Source organism: Equus przewalskii, chromosome 2, assembly GCF_037783145.1.
Source record: "Equus przewalskii isolate Varuska chromosome 2, EquPr2, whole genome shotgun sequence".
In the NCBI taxonomy this organism is placed as follows: Eukaryota; Metazoa; Chordata; class Mammalia; order Perissodactyla; family Equidae; genus Equus; species Equus przewalskii.
Genome location: NC_091832.1, coordinates 40,165,812 through 40,185,038, shown reverse-complemented (window position 1 = coordinate 40,185,038; position 19,227 = coordinate 40,165,812). Strand labels below are relative to the sequence as shown.

The window sequence follows — 19,227 nt, the reverse complement described above, 5'->3', positions numbered from 1 at the left end:
AACGAAACACTGGGCCGCCTGCAGCGGAGCGCGTGAACTTAACCACTCGGCCACGGGGCCAGCCCCAGTTATTCTTGGCTTGATATCCTCACGCCCACAGGAGGGATGGGTTTGGAGGGACTGTGTCCGGGTGCCTAAGGATCCCAGGAAATGCAAGGCTGAGACTTGGCTGTTGTCCCGATCAGGACATTTCGGTAGCTATAGAAACCCAACTTAAGTAGCTTCAGCACAAAAGGGTCTTTATTGGTTCCGTTGGTAGGGGAATCAGGGATCAAATAATGTCATCAGGGCTCTGTCCGTCTGTCTATCTCTAACCTCGTTACCAGCAGTTCTCTCTTCTGTCCTCGTGGCAGGGAGGTGGTGGCTACACATGCTGGCGGTCTGGGCACTGCTCAAAGGCTCTAGCTGAGGAGCCGAGTGGGAGCCGAAGTACACCCAATGCTCCCCTTGCCAAGCTCTGTGCCCTGGGACAAGGCAGCGTTGGTCCAGTGGGGCACTTTTCCTAATTCATCTGCCAGGAGGACTCACCTACTCCTAATACATGTCAGATGCTGTCTAGGCTAGTGGTAACCCTGACCCCTCCTCCTGGTGCCTTGAGACCAGCCTCACACCAGCACCCCCATCCCCACACTTGGCAACTCCATCAGATTCATCCACTCAGCGAACGTTTATGAACCACTACCACATGCAAAGCACTAACACCCGCAAACTCCCTGCCCTCCTACAGCTTATATTCTGGTAAGGGATCCAATGGGCTTTGCTTAGGTCACATGGCCACACTTGGACCAATCACCAGTGCCCAAGGGAATAAGTCTATACTGTGATTGGCGTAGCCAGGCCAGATGCCCACCCCTTTGAAGAGGCAGGGCACTTGATTGACAGTCTCACCAGGACCACCTGGAATGGGGGCGGTTTCTCAGACGAAATGGGACTAGGCTGCAGAAATAACTGACATCCACTGAACTGTGGGATCCTAGGAAGATCATAGTCCTTCTTCCTTGGCCAATAACCTTCCCACCTCCATTGGGAGACACCTGGGCCCCAGTACTCTGAGAGGGGTGGGGTCAGGGTGTCCCTGAAGGGCTCAGCCATTGGCCTATCATGGGTGAAATCTCCCTCTGGTCCTGCTCAGAGGAAAGGTCGGGGGTCAGGACTGTTTACCCAACATCAACTCAGTTGTGACTTTCATTTTAGGGAAGAAGAAAAATGATGGGGCATAAGAGGGTGTCAGGGGGAGTCCATGTTGGGGAGCAGGCACGGAGAGGGGCTCCTGGTCCCATTGTGGTGGACTGGTTGGGGCTCGTTGGGTATAATAAACACTGAGTGCTTGTTATGTGCCCGGAGCTTCACCTGTTTTGTCTCATTTAAGCCCCACACCTGCCAGGTAGGTGTTATCCCATTTTCTTGGTGAAGAAACTGAGGCTCAGAGAGGTTAAGTAACAGAAATATGCTCACTCAGGTGTGCTGCTTCCAAAGGCCCCGCACTGAGCTCACAGGGCCCTGGGGCCACGGAGGCACGCCTGAGCAGAGGGTGCCCACCCCAAGCCACCTCTCGCATGCCCAGTGAGGGGCCTCATGTGGACCTGATTTCATCTTCTGATTCCTGGCCTTCCGTTCTCCAGCCCTCCGAGTCAGAGACCCAGCCAACTCTCCTGCAGCCTCATCTTGTACCCTCTCCCCTGCTCCCACTGACATCTGGGCGGCATCTTCCAGTTCCCTGAGTACTTCCACATGTTCTCACCATGGAAGGACAAACATCTGGTCTCTGAGGCCACCACATCATCCTGGACACCTGCCCGCCCACCCTGGGCACAAGGTCAAGTCTGAGCTGAGCCTCAGGGCCTGTCTGCCACTAGAGGGAGCTCCCAGCGTGGCCTTGTGCCTTTCTTGGGGGTGAGAGGTGGGGCCCGGGTAGAGGGACCAGCCCTGGGGGTGCCTTACCAAGAAATTCTGGAGACAGGCATGTGCTAACAGGAAGACCTCACCTGGAGACCCAGAGGCTCTGGTCTGTGAGGTTGGCATCTCTCTTATTAAAGCACAGATCGGGGAGATGCGAGTGCCTGGAAGAGGAGCCCGGGCATTCAGGGCTGTGGGCTCAGGCTCCGCCTTCCCTTCGCGTCCGTGCCTGTTGCTCTCAGCCCACTCAAAGTCAGGGAAGAGCACATGCGACTCAGAGCAGCCCAGCAGCTGGTTTCCCACTCCTCACTGATTCACTCACTCAGTCATTCAACAAATATTTAAAACCCTACCACGTACAAGCACTGGGCCAGGCCTTGGGAACACAATGGTGACCCAGCCCCAGCCCCTGCTGTCACAGAGCATTGAGTCTCATGGGAGAGAGAGAGATCCATAAACAAGCAATTGTAATGTTGTGTGTCAAGTTCTACAATAGGTCTAAGCACAGGAGACTCCAGGTGCAAAAAAGGATGTACATGTCGTCCCACCTGGGGGACAGGAAGGCTTCTCAGGGCAGAGACGGCATCTAAGCTAACACAAGGATCTGCAGAATTAGCTAGGCAAAGTGAGTGTTTCAAGCAAGGTCTTGTCAGTTTGTACAAATGCCCAGAAGAGAGAGAGCATGCATTCATTCGTTCATCCATTCATTCGGCAAATACTTTCCCAGCACCTACCGTGTGCCAGGCACTCTTCTAGATGCTGGGGCTGGCTACAGCAGCGAACCAGGCCAACAAGGTCCCTACCTCATGGCGCTTAGGTGCTAGTGGAATGTGGCCATTTAGGTGATCCGAAGAAATCTTGTGGCCAGAGGGACCATGGCCTCTCCCATGCTCAGAGCACCCAGGTCCCCATTCTCCATCCTCCTACTGCAGAGGCTGGCAGCTGGCACCAAGGCTTCCTGCACTGGTCGGCTGTGGGGAGGTCACCCAGTCCATGGGGGGAGACCGTGCCAATGTATTAATAGCCCAGCCAAGGGCCTGCTGAGCAGTTGTGCTAATTAGAGTGATTAATGGGTTTAATTTACTTGGTAAGAGTAATGCTCTGTCACTCTGTTGTCAGAGCTCAGCCCCAGCGTCCACTCCCTCCCCTTACCCCCTACAGGTGCCCACCTAAGCCTCCCCTCTCATGGCCCAGCCTCCCTTGAGCCCAGGCACCTGCCTGCCCATCACCTTGCCTGCTTGGAGCCTGTCTGCTGCCCCCCACTGGGGAAGGGAGGAGCTTTCTTATCTGTCTCCACCCTAGAGAGCTGTGGGGCCACAGCTGGTGGGAGAAGGGAGGCCGTCCCATCCCTCCGAGTCACCCCTGCACAGGGCAGACAGCCCCCTCATCTCTGGTTCTCCCCAGCTCCCTCACCTCTCTGCATCTCTCCCCATGGAGCACTCACCTGGCTGAAGTCATTTTATGTGGTTCCCTGTTTCATGACCGCCTTCTGGCTCTAGAACGTGGGCACCCAGGAGGACAGGGACCGTCTCAGGTGCTCTGTTTGTTGAATGACTGAAAAAGTACATGAGTGCCTCACTCCCCAACCCCATGTGCCTCAGTCCTGCTAACAGGACGGCTTTGGATCTGTTGCTTTTCTTCCCAAATTTTGTGTGTCTCTCCGCTCAGCTCTCCTCTCAGGTGCTGTCTATAGGTGACAGTGGCCCAGTGTCTTCATTCTGCAACCTGAGGAAAGCAAGATCATGCAGCTCAGAGGCTGAAGAGAAGTTGAGGCCTGATGATCTGAATCCATTGTTCTCCCCTGGAGCAAGGAGGTCAAGACTCTCTGCCCTGCACGCAGTCAGAGGAGCCCCGGTCTCAATTTCTGAGGGATGGTCTCAAGCTTTCAACTTGAGCTTCCTTTGACTGCTGTCATTTTTCTGGTGATTCCAGGGAGGGGCAAACCTTGCTTGTGATTGACAGTCCTCTCCTGCCGTCTAACCCGACTCCCTCCCATTGCACCCAATACTGCTCTCTGTCAGTGTAGTTGGGTGGGGGCTAGGGTAGGGCTGTCTCCTCAGGGGCCACCTAGGAGCTTTCTTCCACTTTCCAGGCCATTCCTGAGACCACCTCTAGGTCCCCTGGTCCCTCTTTGCACTAGGACCACCTTGTTGCCAAGCCTGCCCTAGTCTTGGGTGGTGGCGTCAGCCTGGTCCCTCCCCTTCCCCACTTCCCAGGGCGGTGGCTGTGACAAGCTTGGCTGAGAGGACGGCCATGGTCAGGGGAGAAGGGGTGCTGTTTGTTTTCTTTGTTTACCACCATGCTTGCCCGAGTAGGCAGCCGGCTGGCAGGATGCCCAAGGGAGCCCTTCCCTCGACCAAGCCAAGCATGACTGGAGCTGGGAGCAGAGCAGGATCCGGTGGGGCTGGGGCTGTGTTTCCAGTTACTGTCTCTGTGGGGCGAAGAGACCTCACCTGTCAATCCTTCAGCCCAATTAGAACAGGACAAAGGCAAGCAGTGCAGCCAGAGGGGCTGCAGCCAGACGGAGAGGAAAGAGCAAACGCGTTTTCCCAGGAGGGAGGGAGTGAGAGTACCAGGACGTCACCGAGGAGTGACAGCCCCAGCCTTGGCCCTAGCTGTCTGTGACTGAAACCCAGTCACATCTTGCTTGGCCTCAGTTCCTCCCTCTGTAATGCAGGAGGGGAAGGACTGAAGAACTGAGAAACAAGGTCTCTTTTGGTTCTAGGATTCAGCGTCTTTAATTCCTGCCCCAAGACCCAGCCAGGCACGGAGCGGGGTGAACCCCTGACCCTCACGGGATGTCCAGCACTTGCCGGAGGTGCTGGCACCAGAGCTGGCACCTCCTAACCAGCTCCCCGCAGATGTGAGAACTGCTGGGTCTTGGCAGGCGAGAGGCCAGGTTGATAATTGACTCCCACCTGGGGGAGCCGGCCGGCCTAATCAGCATGCAGGGCCTGTGCAGAGTGCTTAAGAAAAACTTATTAATTTCCCCTCCACAAAGAGTGAGAGTTCGACAGTAATCACAGTATCAAGTCGTAATAAAAAAAAAAAATCCCTCCATTGAAAATAGCAGTCGGGGCTCTGGAGAGTTCGACAGGAAAAGATTGTATTAAGATAAAGGAGATTATAGCAGAGCGGACATTAAAGGTTGTCATTGTCTGATAAATCACATCAGGGAGGCCCCAGGACTGCTGTATCCCTGCGAGGGAGAAGGGACCCCATTCCTGACCTGGCAGCTCACCGGCCAGCCCACCTCTCGCCTGCCTCCTCGCTGCCCTCTGCGGCTGGAGCAAACTCAGGAATGTGTCCCTGAGACCCGACAGTGGCCTAGGACCCTCATTAAGGGCAGAGGGTGAGACAATCTACGGATTCTGGAGGACAGAGATCTGGTTCTAGGCACTCTTAGAGTCTGGCCTGATGGTGGAGGCTTCAAAACATTTGCCCAGCAGTGGAGGGACCTGGGGGGAGAGGGGTGTTTCTGGGTCACCTGTCCTGTTGGCATCTTTCTGGTAGGAATGGGAGTCCCAGGGCATGAACCCCCTGGACGCTGCCCTGACCTGCCTCCAAGACCTAGGCTGATGCAGAGAGGGTGTCCCGATTTGCCAATGGGGAGTCCCAATCCTGGTGGAAAAGCCCAAAGAATTCTATTGAGGAATTTTCAGGATGAAGCCACACATGCTTAGCTGCTGGATGACCATCAGCCCATGGGAATCTCCCCAAGCAGCGGTTGGCTGGGTGGGGTGCAGGACAGAGCTGAGGGGTGGGCTCCCTGCTCTTTGCCGTCTTCAGTTGGGCCAAATGAGAGGTCGCATGGGCTCTGAAGATGCAGTCTGATCTGAAAGTTACACTGGACTCAGGACAAGAAGTTTCCAGCTGTGAATGGTCAGGAGGCCATCTGGAAGAATGGAGTAATAGGTAGGTTTGCCCTGTCTTTACCGAGGGGGCAATATAATGTGGATGTTACGAGGACAGACTCCTTGGTTTTGAATCCTGGTTCTGCTAGGTATTAGCTGTTCATCCTTAGGCAAGTTATGTATCCTCTCTGTGCATCAACTTTCTTATCTATAGAAGGGTGGTAATAGTATCTACCTCACAGGGTTGCAATGAAGATTAAATGTATTATATACATGAAGAGCTATAAATAAAAATCTGCTCTTATCTCCTAATTGCCCTTGCCCAAGGTCACACAGTCAGTAGGTGGTCAAGCCACATCACAGGACCACCCCCTGCCCATCACCTTCCTTACGCAAGCCACTTCTTGGGGAGTGCCAGTGTGGTGGTCAAGGGCTTGGAGCCCAGAACGCCCAGGGTTCAAATCTTGGCTTCAGCTTCAGCAAATGCCTTTACTTCTCACACGCTCAGCTTCCTCTTCTGTGAAATGAGGAAGTCACTCGCCCCCGGTGAGGCTGCCGGTGTGAGAAACTCAGTAAGGGGCAGCCAAGGCAGGCAGCTCCCCCTGGGGTCTCTGCCCATGGACGTCAAGCCCAGCAGGGCCGCGCTGCCTCCCCTGGCCCTCCAGGCGGCATCTGGCCCTCTGCAGCTGCAAACCTTGGGCAGCGGGGAACGTTCTGGAGTTGACTTGAGTTTATGAGGCTGAGCCCAGAGGACCAGGCGCGTTAAGTGTAATGGGGTCGTGGAGATTAATGTCGGGCCCAGTGAAGTAGCTGAGGTGGTCATCTTCCCCGTTAATATGCACATTTCAGGAAGGATTGGACAGCGTGAAAACATTTAAAAGAATGCTAATTTCAGCAGGAGAGAGAAATTCTGGGAAGGGTACCTTACAGAGAAGAACAGAGCTGGGATGCAGGTGCCCTGCTCAGAATTCAGCCCTATCTGAGGTTCTCTGTGGCCTCTCTGTGCCCGTCTGTCTCTAGGAGCACAGGCCTCTAGGAAGACCCAAGGCGGAAACCGGGTTGAATGGGATGACCCTGGACATAGGTTTGGGCCTTGCTGGGCTGGAACCTTGTGGAAGTGGGGATCCTTGTCTGCATTATCAAGAGTAGGGAGTGAGGAGGGTATAGCTCAGAGGGGCAAGGTCAAAGTGAGGGCTGGGAAGGCTTCATGGAGGAGGTGTCACTTAACCTGAGCCTTGAAAGATGGGTTAGGAGGAGGGGCTCGGACCTTATGGGTGTTGGGCTTTTCATCCAGGAGATTCGGGTGGGCTGGGGTGGCCCACATACAAGGTGAGACCGCAGCTTCTTCAGGCCCGTGTCCAGGCTCCAGAGGGGTCCTCGTGGGCAAGCTGAAGGAGGCCAGGGAGAGTAGCCTCTTTTTCCTCGGGGGGACTCTCCCTCTGGAGCCTGTAGACGGGAAATGTGGATTCTCTGCTCCCACATGCTGCAAACGGCACACGCCCCTCAGCCTGGTCATAGGATTGAAGGCTGGACATCGTACTCACCCCCACGCTCCTGCCCTCCCCCAGGGCTGCCCTTCCTTCCGGAGTCTCATCTTTCAGCACTAGGAAGTGTGTCACCCAGAATCTTCCAGGGACCCCTGACCTCCCAGACCTCAGCCCATCGCACCCGCTCATTCAGCTTAAAAGTGGGGTGAGCCTGGCCCCCAGCCTGCTCGTTCCTTCCATCTCCACCAGAGACCTGAGCGCTGAGGAGCTAGTGCCTGCAAAGCCAGCTGAGATGAAAAGTCCTTACAAACTCCCAGTGTGGTTATTAATAACGTCTCGCGGCTCTGAATGCCTCTTTAATTCCTCCGCTTAAACCACTCTGGAATCCATAACACTTGCCCCTTAGCCTGTGGTTATTCCACTCCCTTAATGGCCTTTTATGGAGGGACCTTATTGAAAGCTTTTCCCCAGCCTGAGTAAATCATGTCCTCTGGGTCATTCCTGCCTGCAATTTTATTAACTTCTTACGAGAAGTCGGAGGGACCACAGGGAGGCCAGGGTTTCCTCTGTTCTGCCCCACCCAGTCTGAGCACTGTCCTTTACCTGGCTGGGGTCCTCAGAGGAAGAGGTGGCTGAGGACCTTGGAGATGAAGAATGGTTGGGTGTCCCAACCCAATGCCCCTCTCTCCTAGCTGTCAATCTTCCTGGGTGGGTAGGGGCCAGGAGACCAGTCATATGAGCTGGGCCTGGGGGGAGGCAGGGGCGAGTGCTAGGAAGGGCAGCATCCACATCAGCCACCTGGTACTTCAGTCACTTGCTGTATCAATTGCTTGGTACACTGGTTACTTGGTGTACTAGCCTTGGCACCAGGGCGGGGGAAGCAGAACCAGAGTAGGACACTGGGGCCCAAAGTTGGAAAGTGGAAAAGGCAAAGGATCACACTAATGCAAGGTGTTAATAATAAGGGAAACTAGGGGCTGGCCTGGTGGCATCGTGGTTAAGTTTTTGCGCTCTGCTTCCGAGGCCCGGGGTTCACAGCTTTGGATCCTGGGAACCAACCTAACACTGCTCGTCAAGCCATGCTGTGGTGGCATCCCACATAAAACAGAGGAAGATTGTCACGAGTGCTAGCTCAAGGCCAATCTTCCTCACACAGACACACACAAATAATAGGGAAAACTGTGTGCAGGGGGAGAGGGTATATGGGATTTTCCCTTCATTGTTTCTGTAAACCCAAAACGGCTCTGAAAAATAAAGTATATTAATTTCTTTTTCAAAAAGGCGAAGGAGACCCCAGGAGATGGAGATGCCTGGAAAAGATCAGGAGGTCACCCTGGAGGTCTGGGATGACTTTCAAGGTGCTGTGTGCCTCTCTCCTGCCCCAGCAGGGAGAGGGGAGGGGAGAAAGGAATGCCGGGAGAGGTGAGGAGGGTAGAAGTGGGGCTGGGATGGGGGTCCCTGGGGAGCAGGAGGGTGTTTCTTAAGGGAGCCTAGACCCAACTCTGCTGTCGGTTCCTTGGGGTGGGGGCAGGGGCACCCACAGACAAGGACCATTTCAGACTGATATCCAGCTGTCCCTTCTCACTCCAACTCCAAACCCGTGAAAGATGGCAGCTCCTCCCTTCCGGTCTGGGAGAAGGTCAGGGCAGCCACCCGCCCAGCTCAGGAGCTCTGCTGAACTGTCTCCCTACCGGAGGGTTATAAAGCATCTTTATGACTGCAGCGAACGGCTGCTGCAGGGAATGGGGAAAGGCAGGAGGCAGGGCTGGCTCCCGCTTTGGGCAGGGGCCCGTGTCTTCCCCCAGCTGTCCCCACGAAGGGTCTCAGAGGGGTTTCTAGCCCTGAGTGACCAGGAACAGTGGAGGTTTTGCAAATTCTGTCTGGAGCCTACAGAGTTGGATCCTCCTCCATGCTGTCCCTTGTGTCCCCCCATCTGAGCCCAGAGGGCTGGTCACTGGAGGAGGGGCCTCGGAGTCCCCTCTCCTTCTCCCACTCCAGGAAGTGAGGTGAGCACCAGACCAGAGTTAGGAGTCGGGCTATCCCGCCTCCCCACAAGAGCGGCCAGTGCTGAGTTCTGACCTGTGGGGGGAGAAAGCAGGCTCCCCGCTTTGGCCAGCTCTGGGCTTGGAGCTGAAGGCAGTTCTGACACCCTCCCCCTTTCCCCTGGGCCCCTAGAAATAGGGGCTCGCGGGTCCTGGCACTTACCATGTGCTAGGCCCTGAGTCGAGGGCTTTACATGTATGATGCCATTTCATCCTCACAAGCGCTCTGTCTAAAGAGGCCTCCTTCTCCTGATTATCATCTTCCATCGAACCCTATCCTCCGCTCCTGGCAGGGATCACAAGTCATGGTACTCATTGTTGACTTGTTGCCCATCTTCAGTCTGAGACTGTGAGTTCCTCTTGTTCACAGCAGCATCCGCAGCATCCACTGTAAGGCCTGGAGCACACTAGGTGCTACTAAATATTTGTTGACTAAATGAAAGACTTAATCAAGTGAATAGGCTCAGACAGGTAAGTCATTTTCTTAAGGTCACACAGTTTGTGTCTGGTGGAGCTGAAATTCACACCCAGGTTGCAGATGGCACAATTTGAACTCTTACCTGCTCCCGAGGCTGCTGGGAGGAGCTCGGGTCCCAGGCCTAGCACAGAAGCGGAGAATAACCCGAACTTCGGTGCCTTCACATTCCCCTCTGCAAAATGGGTTGAGCTGCTCAGTGGTTTTGGGAGCAGAGTTGGATTCTCTGCTGAGCTGGGGCCTGACCGCCAGGCACACAGTCTGGTGCGGGGTCTCTCTCTTCTTCCCTCCAGGTAACGAAGACATGGCTTCATGACCTGGCAGGGCGTGAGAGTGAGCCTCAGGCTGGTGGGGCAGAGGGACAGAGAAGACAGAGCCCCCAGGTGGGTGGCTATGGAGGTGGGTCACGGTCCACACTCCTGCAAGAGAGGAGGAAGTGGAGAGGTAGCGTACATCTGCCAATGCGGCCAGCTCGACCTGCAACATGTACCCCCAATCTGATGCCTCTCTACCCTCTGCCCCACGATCGCTCAGTTCCCCATCACCTTGCACTGGTACAGCCCATGGCCCCCTCCTTCCCCCGACACCCCCAGGCTACTCTCTGCCCAGCAGCCAGAGGGATTTTAAAAGAACAGACCTGCTTAAAACTGTCAACGGCTTCCCAATTCTACTTATAAAAAAATCCCAGGTCCTTCTGGTGCCCTGCACCTCATGCAGCCCCTTCTTCCTGCTCTAGCTTCTCAGCCGTGACCCCTCCTCCACCAGACCCCTCTCCCAGCACGGGCCCCTTCCGCCCCTGTACTGCCTGCGCTCGGTGCCCCTGCCCACCTCCGCCCGCCGTTCTCTGCCCGCACACTCTCCCCTCAGATCTTCTCAAGGCATTGGCTTCTCACCATTCGGGTGTCACCCACAGGACAGCACTCCCTGACCCCCTGCTGACAGTAGCCCCAGGCTCTCCCCATCTGCTCTTCCTGTTTCACTGCTGCATCAGACTTAGCAGGACTGTCTAAAATCTAAGATTACCTCATCTGTTCGGAGCTTATTCATTTCACGTCCATATCCTGCACCGGACTGTCAGTGCCATCAAGGCAGGCACCCGTCTGCTCACTGCTCTGACCCTGGGGCCCAGAACAGTGAGTGCCTTATGGCAGGTGCTCAATAAACGTTTGTTGAATGAATGAATGCATATTTAGCCTCCAGAGTGAGGCTCCCCTGGGGCATCCCTGCTGGGCAACTCAGCTCCCTCATGCGCCAAGGCCTTGATATGGCAATACTGGGAAGTACGGGAGGCAGGCGGGGAGGGAAGCTGGGGTGGCGCTGGAGCCCCGAGCCTGAGTGCCGCCTCTGGTGCTGAGCATCAGAGGGAGATGGCTGCTCCCACAGTGGGTGGCTTCCCGGGGAGGCAGCTCCTTATTAATAAGGGCCGTAGCACATGCCAGGAGGTGGCGGGGAGGGAGGCGGCTGTGACGGAAATGGAATAATGTGCTCCATCTCCCACAAGCTGGGCTGGACACGAATGGGGAAATGGCACCATATTTTCTAGCAGGCAAGAATGTCACTTTTTATTAGGGCTGGCTTATAAATGGGTCTGTGGCTGATCCTCGGCCCTCCCTGCGGACGGCCCCTCCATGGAGAGTTCTGCCCCAACTGAGTGGACCCTGCAAGCCAGCCAGGGGCGGGCAGAGGGATGTCCCCTTCCCATCTCTGGCCTTGGCCGGCCCGGTCCCCACAGAGGCCACAGCTGACAGGGGAGCAGCCTGGGCCCCGGGACTGAGGAGCGCGAACTTCTACCTCTGGAGGTGGAAGTGAGGATAAAAATAAAGCTGAATATGGGGGGAAGGAGAAGGAGAGACAGAAAGGGTGCAGGCTGCTTGGAGGCAGTCGGGGCGTGGGCAGGAAGGCCTGATGAGGACCCCGCTGGACACTTGGCCCAGCCCTGGCCCTGGAGTGGGCAGGGGCTTCGAGGAGCCCGCAGAGCTGCTCACAGAAGGAGAGTTGAACTGTTCTCTCTCTCGACAAGAAAAGAACCCCTGCCACTGTTATTTTAGGGGAAACACAGCATCCTGTCACCTCCTGAGGCTCCTTTGTCCCCAGCACACAGTACCTCTCAGTGGCTGCCATGCAGCATGCTGCTGACAGCTTCCCCCCACCTGGAGGCTGTGGCCTCTCTCCCTGACCCAGATGCCTCGACAGGACCCCTCACCGGCCCAGGTCTGTGGCCAACCTGGTTCCCCTCTCCCCAGCCTGCCTGGAGCCCCTGTCCGCTCCCCTATGCCCCACCAAGCCCCTCCTTGCTGGGCTGTGACCCTAGCTTCGTCTCCATCTTCACCCCCAGCCATGACTCTCACCCGGCCCACTGCTGCCCAGTACTGTCCTGTCTCTGAGCCCTGGTCCCCTGTCCTGAGTTCCGTGCCCCAGCACACGTCTACGCTTCCACTACTTAGGGTCTTTGAAAATCCTTCAGGTGCTCTCCATCCATCCCACAGCCCAGCCCTGATCCTAAAACCCAGACAGGACCCTCCCCCCTACAGCCTGGAGTTGGCAGGGAGGCCTGGAGGCCTGCTCAGTCAGCCTGGAGGTGGCAGAGAATGTCATTAGCAGGTTCCTAACTGAGCCACACTTCCCCAGCTGTGGGGACAGCTTGAGCTGTGCCAGAAAACATCATGCTCCTTACATCTCACTCCTTGGGGTGGTGCCTGAGACCCACCCCCCCACGTACTTGTGGACTGTCCCAGCCCTCCGGCTCCTTCCTGCCGCCTCTCGCTGTTGCCCTCCTCTGTTGGGTTGGGGGAGTGTGCCTAGGGGTGTCCTTGCATGGCCTTAAGAATCTTTAGCTCTCAGGCCCCTCTCTTCCGTTGAGATTTCTTCTCTGAGTCCCTCCACTAGCTCCCGCGCCTCCATCCAACTCTGGGATAATCCTCATGACCTTACGAGGTGGGACCTACTGTTATCCCCATTGTCAACCCAGGAAACGGAGGTTCAGAGATGTCAGGGTCACAGAGCTAAACACTGGCAGAACCATGGTTGGGATATAGGTCTGAGTGGCTCTGGCCCTGAGTTCCCAAGGCACAAGTTGTCCCATACTTGATCAGGGACCCCATGTGGGCATTTCTAGGTGGTAGGGCCTGCATGAGAGGTGCAGGTGGAGAAGCTGGAGCAGTCTCTGGGGTCAGACACTGTGGTCTCCTCCCTCATGACCCAATCTCCTCCCGCAGGCCCCACCTCCTCAGACCATCTGAGGATTAGGTTCAAACGTAAATTTGGGGGGGGGGGGCACGTTCAGTCTATAACATGTAGTGTACATATAGTGTAATGGTAGTGCATGTATATGATTAGTGCACATATGGTGCATATATAATGTACATAGTGCGTATGTAGTGCATATACGTGATTAGTGTATATATATAGTGTATATATAGTGCATATGTGCTGTGCATAGTGCATGTAGAGAGTATACGTAGTGCGTATATGTGATTACTGTATATATAGTGTATATATAGTGCATATGTGCTGTACATAGTGCATGTAGAGAGTATACGTAGTGCGTATATGTGATTACTGTATATATAGTGTATATATAGTGCATATGTGCTGTGCATAGTGCATGTAGAGAGTATACGTAGTGCGTATATGTGATTACTGTATATATAGTGTATATATAGTGCATATGTGCTGTGCATAGTGCATGTAGAGAGTATACGTAGTGCATATATGTGATTACTGTATATATAGTGTATATATAGTGCATATGTGCTGTGCATAGTGCATGTAGAGAGTATACGTAGTGCGTATATGTGATTACTGTATATATAGTGTATATATAGTGCATATGTACTGTACATAGTGTATGTAGAGAGTAAATGTAGTGCACATACATGATTAGTGTATGTGTAGTGCATGTATAAGATTAGTCCATATATAGTGCACATATAGCGCACATATACTGTAAATAGTGTACGTGTAGTACACATGTAGTGCACATATAGTGCATATATATACATAGTGTACATATAGTGCACATGTAGTGTGCATACAGTGCATATATAATGTACATAGTGCGTGCGTAGTCCATATCCACGATTAGTGTGTATATGTAGCGCCTATCGGCGCCGCCTGGTTCCCAGGGCAGGCACTGCCATTTCCACACTGGCCCCTGGGGGGCGCACCGCCCACCTTACCGGAAACTTCAGGGGAGCAGGCGGCGCCACTAGACCGCATGGCCGCAGGTGAAAACTTTGCTTTTTATTTAGACTAATTTATTATTGAAACAACTTGAATCAGCTTCAAAGTAAGTTAAATGAGAAGAGATCGTCTCCCCTAGTCTCATAAATCAAGGGGATACAAAGAAAGCGGGAAACAAAGAGATGGCGGAAGCCTGGAAACAGATGGTCTCCTCCTCGGGAGAGGGGCAGGTCCCGGGCCGACGCGGTGCCCTGGGAGCGACTCTTTTCCTTCCTCCAGCTGAAGAGCCTGGTCCAGAAGGCCGTCCCTCCTCCTGCCCGGCCGTCGCCTGGGAGAGGCTGGCGTCTTCATGGTGCGGCGGATTGCAGTCTGGGGACCCTCGTCCTTCTCCCGCGGGCGCGGGCGTTGCAGACGCCCGGAGGCACCTTCCCCGACCCCGGCGTTCCTGGGGCCCTGGGGGAAGGGGGACATCTCTGTGCTGGGGCGAGTTGGGGCTGGAGTTGGGGGGGTTGGGGATTGGAGTTGGGGGTGGTCTCTGGTTCCTGGACGCCTGTGGAGAGACGTGGATTTGCACGTCTGGTTGCTAGGCCGTCTGAGGCTGCTCAGTGCGTGGCTACTGTGCTGTGTCCCCGCGTGTGCGTGTGTGCGCACGAGCGCCTGAGCATTCAGCGGGGCCTGACCTGGAATATCAAATCCACTCTGGATAAAAGAGAGCTGCTGGCTGCTGTTCTGTTTCCCCTAACTCCCGGGGCTGCCTCGCCTTTGTGCCGAGCTGCTTGCAGCTACGAGAGATGTGGGGGCTCCCTTTCCCTCCAGGCCTGGAGATGCCACTCTCCCACTCCATCTGCTGCCTGGACCCACGGCAGGGACAGGGGCATCTGCAGTCGGTGAACATTAGGGGCCAATTGCCAACTGAAAGATGGGGGACCCAGGAGAGTGTGAGGTGGAGACCCAGGGGGACACACCAGGAGGGAGGCAGGTGGGGGAGACACTGTAAAGGAGTAGAAAGTACCAGGGACAGGGAGGCTGACTGAGAGAGTGGCTGGCAAGGAGTAAGATCTGCAGAGAGTGGCAAGAAAAATCTAAGGCTGGGAAGGTGAGAAGCAATTGAGAGTGGGGCAGATGTGGAGCTGCAGGGGCAAAGGGACATAAACAGGGTGAGGCAGACAGTGGGAGAGTTGCCTCCAGCAGGCGCTGGGACCTAAGGGGAGGCGGAGCTGGTGCTTCTGATCCCTGCCAGGGCTTGTGACACACGAGAGATAGGAAATGTGCTAATTTGTGATTTCAACCAGGTCCTCCAGCGTGTCTGCAGAAAAGCAGACCCCACTAAACGTCTCTCACCGTCTGTCATCTTCATTTCGCTTTTGTCTTCAGAATAAAGAGAATTAGAAACTCCTGAGGTGGGTTTCTACACAGCTCGCTTTCGCTGTCTTTCCCTTCCTCCTGCTTTCTTTGTTATTCTCCACTCTGGGTGTCTTTGTGCCCCAGCCACTGGGTCTGGCTGGGGGCGGTGGCCTCTTTGACCCAGCATGCTGGGGTCCCCATCCCGGTCTCTGTCTTACTGTCACCTGGAGGGTCTGGGTCTCTCGCCGCCTTACCCCCTCACCTCCGCCCTACCCCACCCTCCTGATGAACCCTCAGCCCCTCTCTGCAAACCCCCCCCCACCCACCGCAGTCCCGCCTTGGCCTGACGGATCGGATCGGATCGGATCTCTGCTCCTGATCCCCTCTTCTTCCAGCTGTCTCCCGCTCAGCCTGCAGATTGACAGGGCCCATAAATCACTGTGGCGAGGCGGGGGGGCGAAGTGCTGACACAGCCCCAGCCTCGGGAGCTGGGGTTCTCGGATTGCGGCGAACTGCTGGGGCACGGAGCCCGTGGCCTCTCTCCCTTCCCAGTTCAATGACGTGTCATGGTCACAGTGCCTGTGTCGGGAGCTCCTGAACTGGCCCTGTCCAGCTCCCTGGAAGGTGGGACAAGAAGAAATAGGTCAAATATGAAGCGAGGGAGTCCTGGGGCAGGAAGTGCTTGTGTGTGTAAGGAACAGCCGGGGTGGAGGGGCGTGGTAGGTGTGGAGTGAAGGAGGGGAGGGTGGCCGGAGGATGTAGCCTGTTGTACCTGCTGTAAGGACTTCATCTGTTGCCCCAGGAGATGCAACGCTCTTGCAGAATTTTGATGGTGGAATTCACATGCACCAGTAGGCCCTTTGGTTCCGACATCCCAGAGGAATTGAAATTCTGGCTGCTCCTACCTATTGGGGACCTGGAGACCAGCAAGTCTGAGGCTCCGTGTCCTGCATTCCCCTGTCTGTCTCTGATCTGTAGAATGTATGGCTTTTTAATAATAATTTTAAAAAGCCCAAATCCTTTATTTCCATAAATGGATGGAGGACTTTAATGCATTCAACCTTGCTCCAACTGGCAGCTTCATCTTTGTTTTGTAAATTGGCAATGAGGCTCCAGAAGGTTCTGTGCTGGCTGGAGGTCATACAGGCCATATGGTGTGGAAGAAAGGGCTTTCGTTGACCATTGATTTATGAGCAGCTTTGTAAAGGTATATCTTTCAAAATTACATGCATGCATACACACAGAACCCCGACGCCCAGAGTGACACAGTCACAGGGTCCTTCCCTAACGGCCATCCATAAGGTATCACAAATGCTGAGAAAGTGAACACATGGCCTGAGCGCCACCATCTCCCAGGCTGCAGCCCTGGCAGACGCCCCTAATCAATCACAGGGCTCCTTCATGCTGAGCTCATGCAACCTCAGGATTCTGGAAAGCCCGCTTGTGGCTGGTTCATAAAAGGAAGCATATTGCCATTTCTGCGGCAGGGCCAGGCTGGCCTGGGCGTGGGGGACAGCAACAGCCCAATCTCGGGACTTGGGACCCTGTTCCTTGAACTTGTGGCAGCTTTCTCTGCCTGATTTATAAACTGACCACAACTCTAGTATATGAGACAGAATCAGGGCAGCCTCAGAGGGCACTGCCTGAGATCCGGCTTTCCAGCCACTGGGCCCCCTGCCCTCTCCGCAGGTGTTCAGAGTGACTGGGGTTGCTTGATTCCCTCGTGGGATTTGTTCCAGCTGGCAGACATGGATCAGGCTTATGACAGGTGAACCCAGACAAGGGTACCTGCTGTTTAATGAGCTGGAGATGGAAGTGGCTCCTGAAAGCAAGTCCTTCCTTTGGCTCAGGTGTGCGGATCAGATATGGAACCAGGACAGCCGCTTCGCCAAGCAGGGTAACCAGAAGGAAATGAGCAAGGGTCATCTGACAGAGGAGGATAAGGATAGGCACTAGAGGGGGGAGGGAAGGGGAGGAGAGAGGAGGGGGGAGGGGAGGGGAGGAGAGAGGAGGGGGGAGGGGAGGAGAGAGGAGGGGGGAGGGGAGGGGAGGAGAGAGGAGGGGGAGGGGAGGGGAGGAGAGAGGAGGGGGAGGGGAGGGGAGGAGAGAGGAGGGGGGAGGGGAGGGGAGGAGAGAGGAGGGGGAGGGGAGGGGAGAAGAGGAGGAGTAGGAAAAGGAGAGAAAGGGAGGAAGGGGGAGGAGGCGGGGTGGGGGCGAAAGGGAGAGAAAGGGAGGAGGGAAATAATGGGCCAGCCTTTGGCCAGACCCAAGGGCTCTGCGGCAGGCTCCCCAACCTCTAACATCTTTTCATATGGGATTCATTTTCCCACAGGCTCCCAGAGGTCCTGAGTGGGTGTTTCTGGGGCCTGTCAAGAGCAACAAGCAAGGCCGAATGATGTGGGGAGACAGACAGCCCTGGGTTCCAATCCTCCTCCACTCACTCGCCTCCGTCTCCTCATCAACAAAATGGGCTTCGTATTTTCAGGAGGTGGGATGTGACCAGCCTTTCCCCACCCTGTCACATTCTGCAGCTGAGCTTTGGGCAAGTGCTAAACTTGGCATTTGACCTTTATCTGTGGGGTGCCAGCGTCTCTCTCTCACGTGGATCTGAACTCGGGTGGGGAGGCAGTGAGGTTATTTATTAGGATCCATTAAATCTTAACACACCCCATGAGCTGGATGTGAGGATGGAAAGAGTGGTGGTATACTGTCCAGCTATAAGGTCTGTTTCATCTGTCTCTCTATCCATAGCATCTATATCCATAGCGTCTAGCTATACTATCGCTCGCTCTCTAACATCTCTACTGTCTACACGTTAGGACCAGCACGGATCGGCACTCAGTCCAATTTCACTTGATGGGTCCCTCCCTTCCAGGCTCTTCCTGGTGCTGTTGTGGAGAGGGGCAGGGAGGACCTGAGAGCATCCCCCTGCCTTCCTGGAAGAATGAAGCCGCTTCCCGCAAGCACGGACAGAGGCAGTGGCTCCCTGCTCCTCACCTGTGACTTGGAACAAGTAATTTGCTTCCTGTGCAAAACCAGAGTTCAGACAGGCCAGGTGGCCCGCTTCTGCCACCACAGCAAAGCGTGAGCTCTGGGAAGTCAGCAAGCTGGGCCTGAGGCTCGGGGCTCTGAGGGGGTGGGTGGCAGGATGGTCTCCCAGGAGGTGAGGGAAGCGGTGCTAACTCCAGTCGCTATGGCAACCGTCACCCTTGATTTACGGAGGCTGCTCTGTGCCAGGCATGGTGCTGGGTGGGATGGGTGCGTCCCCATTACTATCCTATCAATAATAAAAGTCATGAGAAGGCTGTCAGTCTGTGGGTCCTCATAGAAGCTCTTGGGGCTAGATGCATTTCACATTCTGAAGTTTTTCCAGGTTTTAGAAATATAATGTTCTATATATTACAAACACGTCAACATATTCATATTTCTGTAGCAAAATATCTATGACTAGTTCCAGCCAGTGGATAAAGACCATTAGTACCTCCAAGGTCAGTTCAGTTCAGGTTTTGCTGCCAAATGAGTTTCGAAGAGCTTTTTGGTTTTCAGAGCTTTGGGGAGGTTGGGACTGTCCACTTACTGAGCTCTGGGCAGGCACTGGGCCAAGCACGTCCACTGGATTAATACATTAAATCCTCGTAACAGCGCTATGAGGTTGGTTCTGTTTTTATTATGCCAGCTTTACAGAAGAAATTCAGGCACAGAGAGGTTAAATAACTTGCCCAAGGACACACAGCTAGTAAGTGGCAGAACTTGGATTCAAAATGAGGTCTGTTGAGAGCCTTCCATTGTCACATAGTTTACAATCCAGTGTTTGTGCATGGGGAGGGGGACATTAACAAAGAGATCATGACAACATGGTGGAATAAGCTACAGAACCAGGAGTCCAGGTCCTGAAAACCAGAGGAGGGGCCTAACCCAACTTGGGGAGTTGGAGAAGAAGACCCAGA

At 54.8% G+C, this 19,227-nt stretch overlaps 1 protein-coding gene and 1 long non-coding RNA gene across 4 annotated transcripts in view; both read left to right on the top strand.

Annotated features, from left to right (window-relative positions):
- UBIAD1 (UbiA prenyltransferase domain containing 1) overlaps positions 1 to 8,618 on the top strand; it is a 38,016-nt gene extending 29,398 nt beyond the window's left edge. Inside the window, exon 3 of the transcript XR_011537577.1 lies at positions 8,519 to 8,618. The gene's annotated coding sequence lies outside the window, so the exon portion shown is untranslated. The remainder of the gene's footprint in view (positions 1 to 8,518) is intronic.
- Positions 8,619 to 13,268: 4,650 nt separating this feature from the next.
- LOC103552234 (uncharacterized) lies at positions 13,269 to 18,916 on the top strand. 3 transcript variants are annotated; one of them, XR_011537575.1, is made up of 4 exons: positions 13,269 to 14,288; positions 15,229 to 17,177; positions 17,613 to 17,768; positions 18,156 to 18,916. It is a non-coding gene; the product is annotated as an uncharacterized lncRNA (long non-coding RNA). The 3 variants fall into 3 exon arrangements; XR_011537576.1 differs by lacking the exon at positions 13,269 to 14,288 and having other exon boundaries at positions 14,469 to 15,336; positions 16,970 to 17,177; positions 18,156 to 18,910; XR_545199.2 differs by having other exon boundaries at positions 13,287 to 17,177; positions 18,156 to 18,912.
- Positions 18,917 to 19,227: the final 311 nt, after the last annotated feature.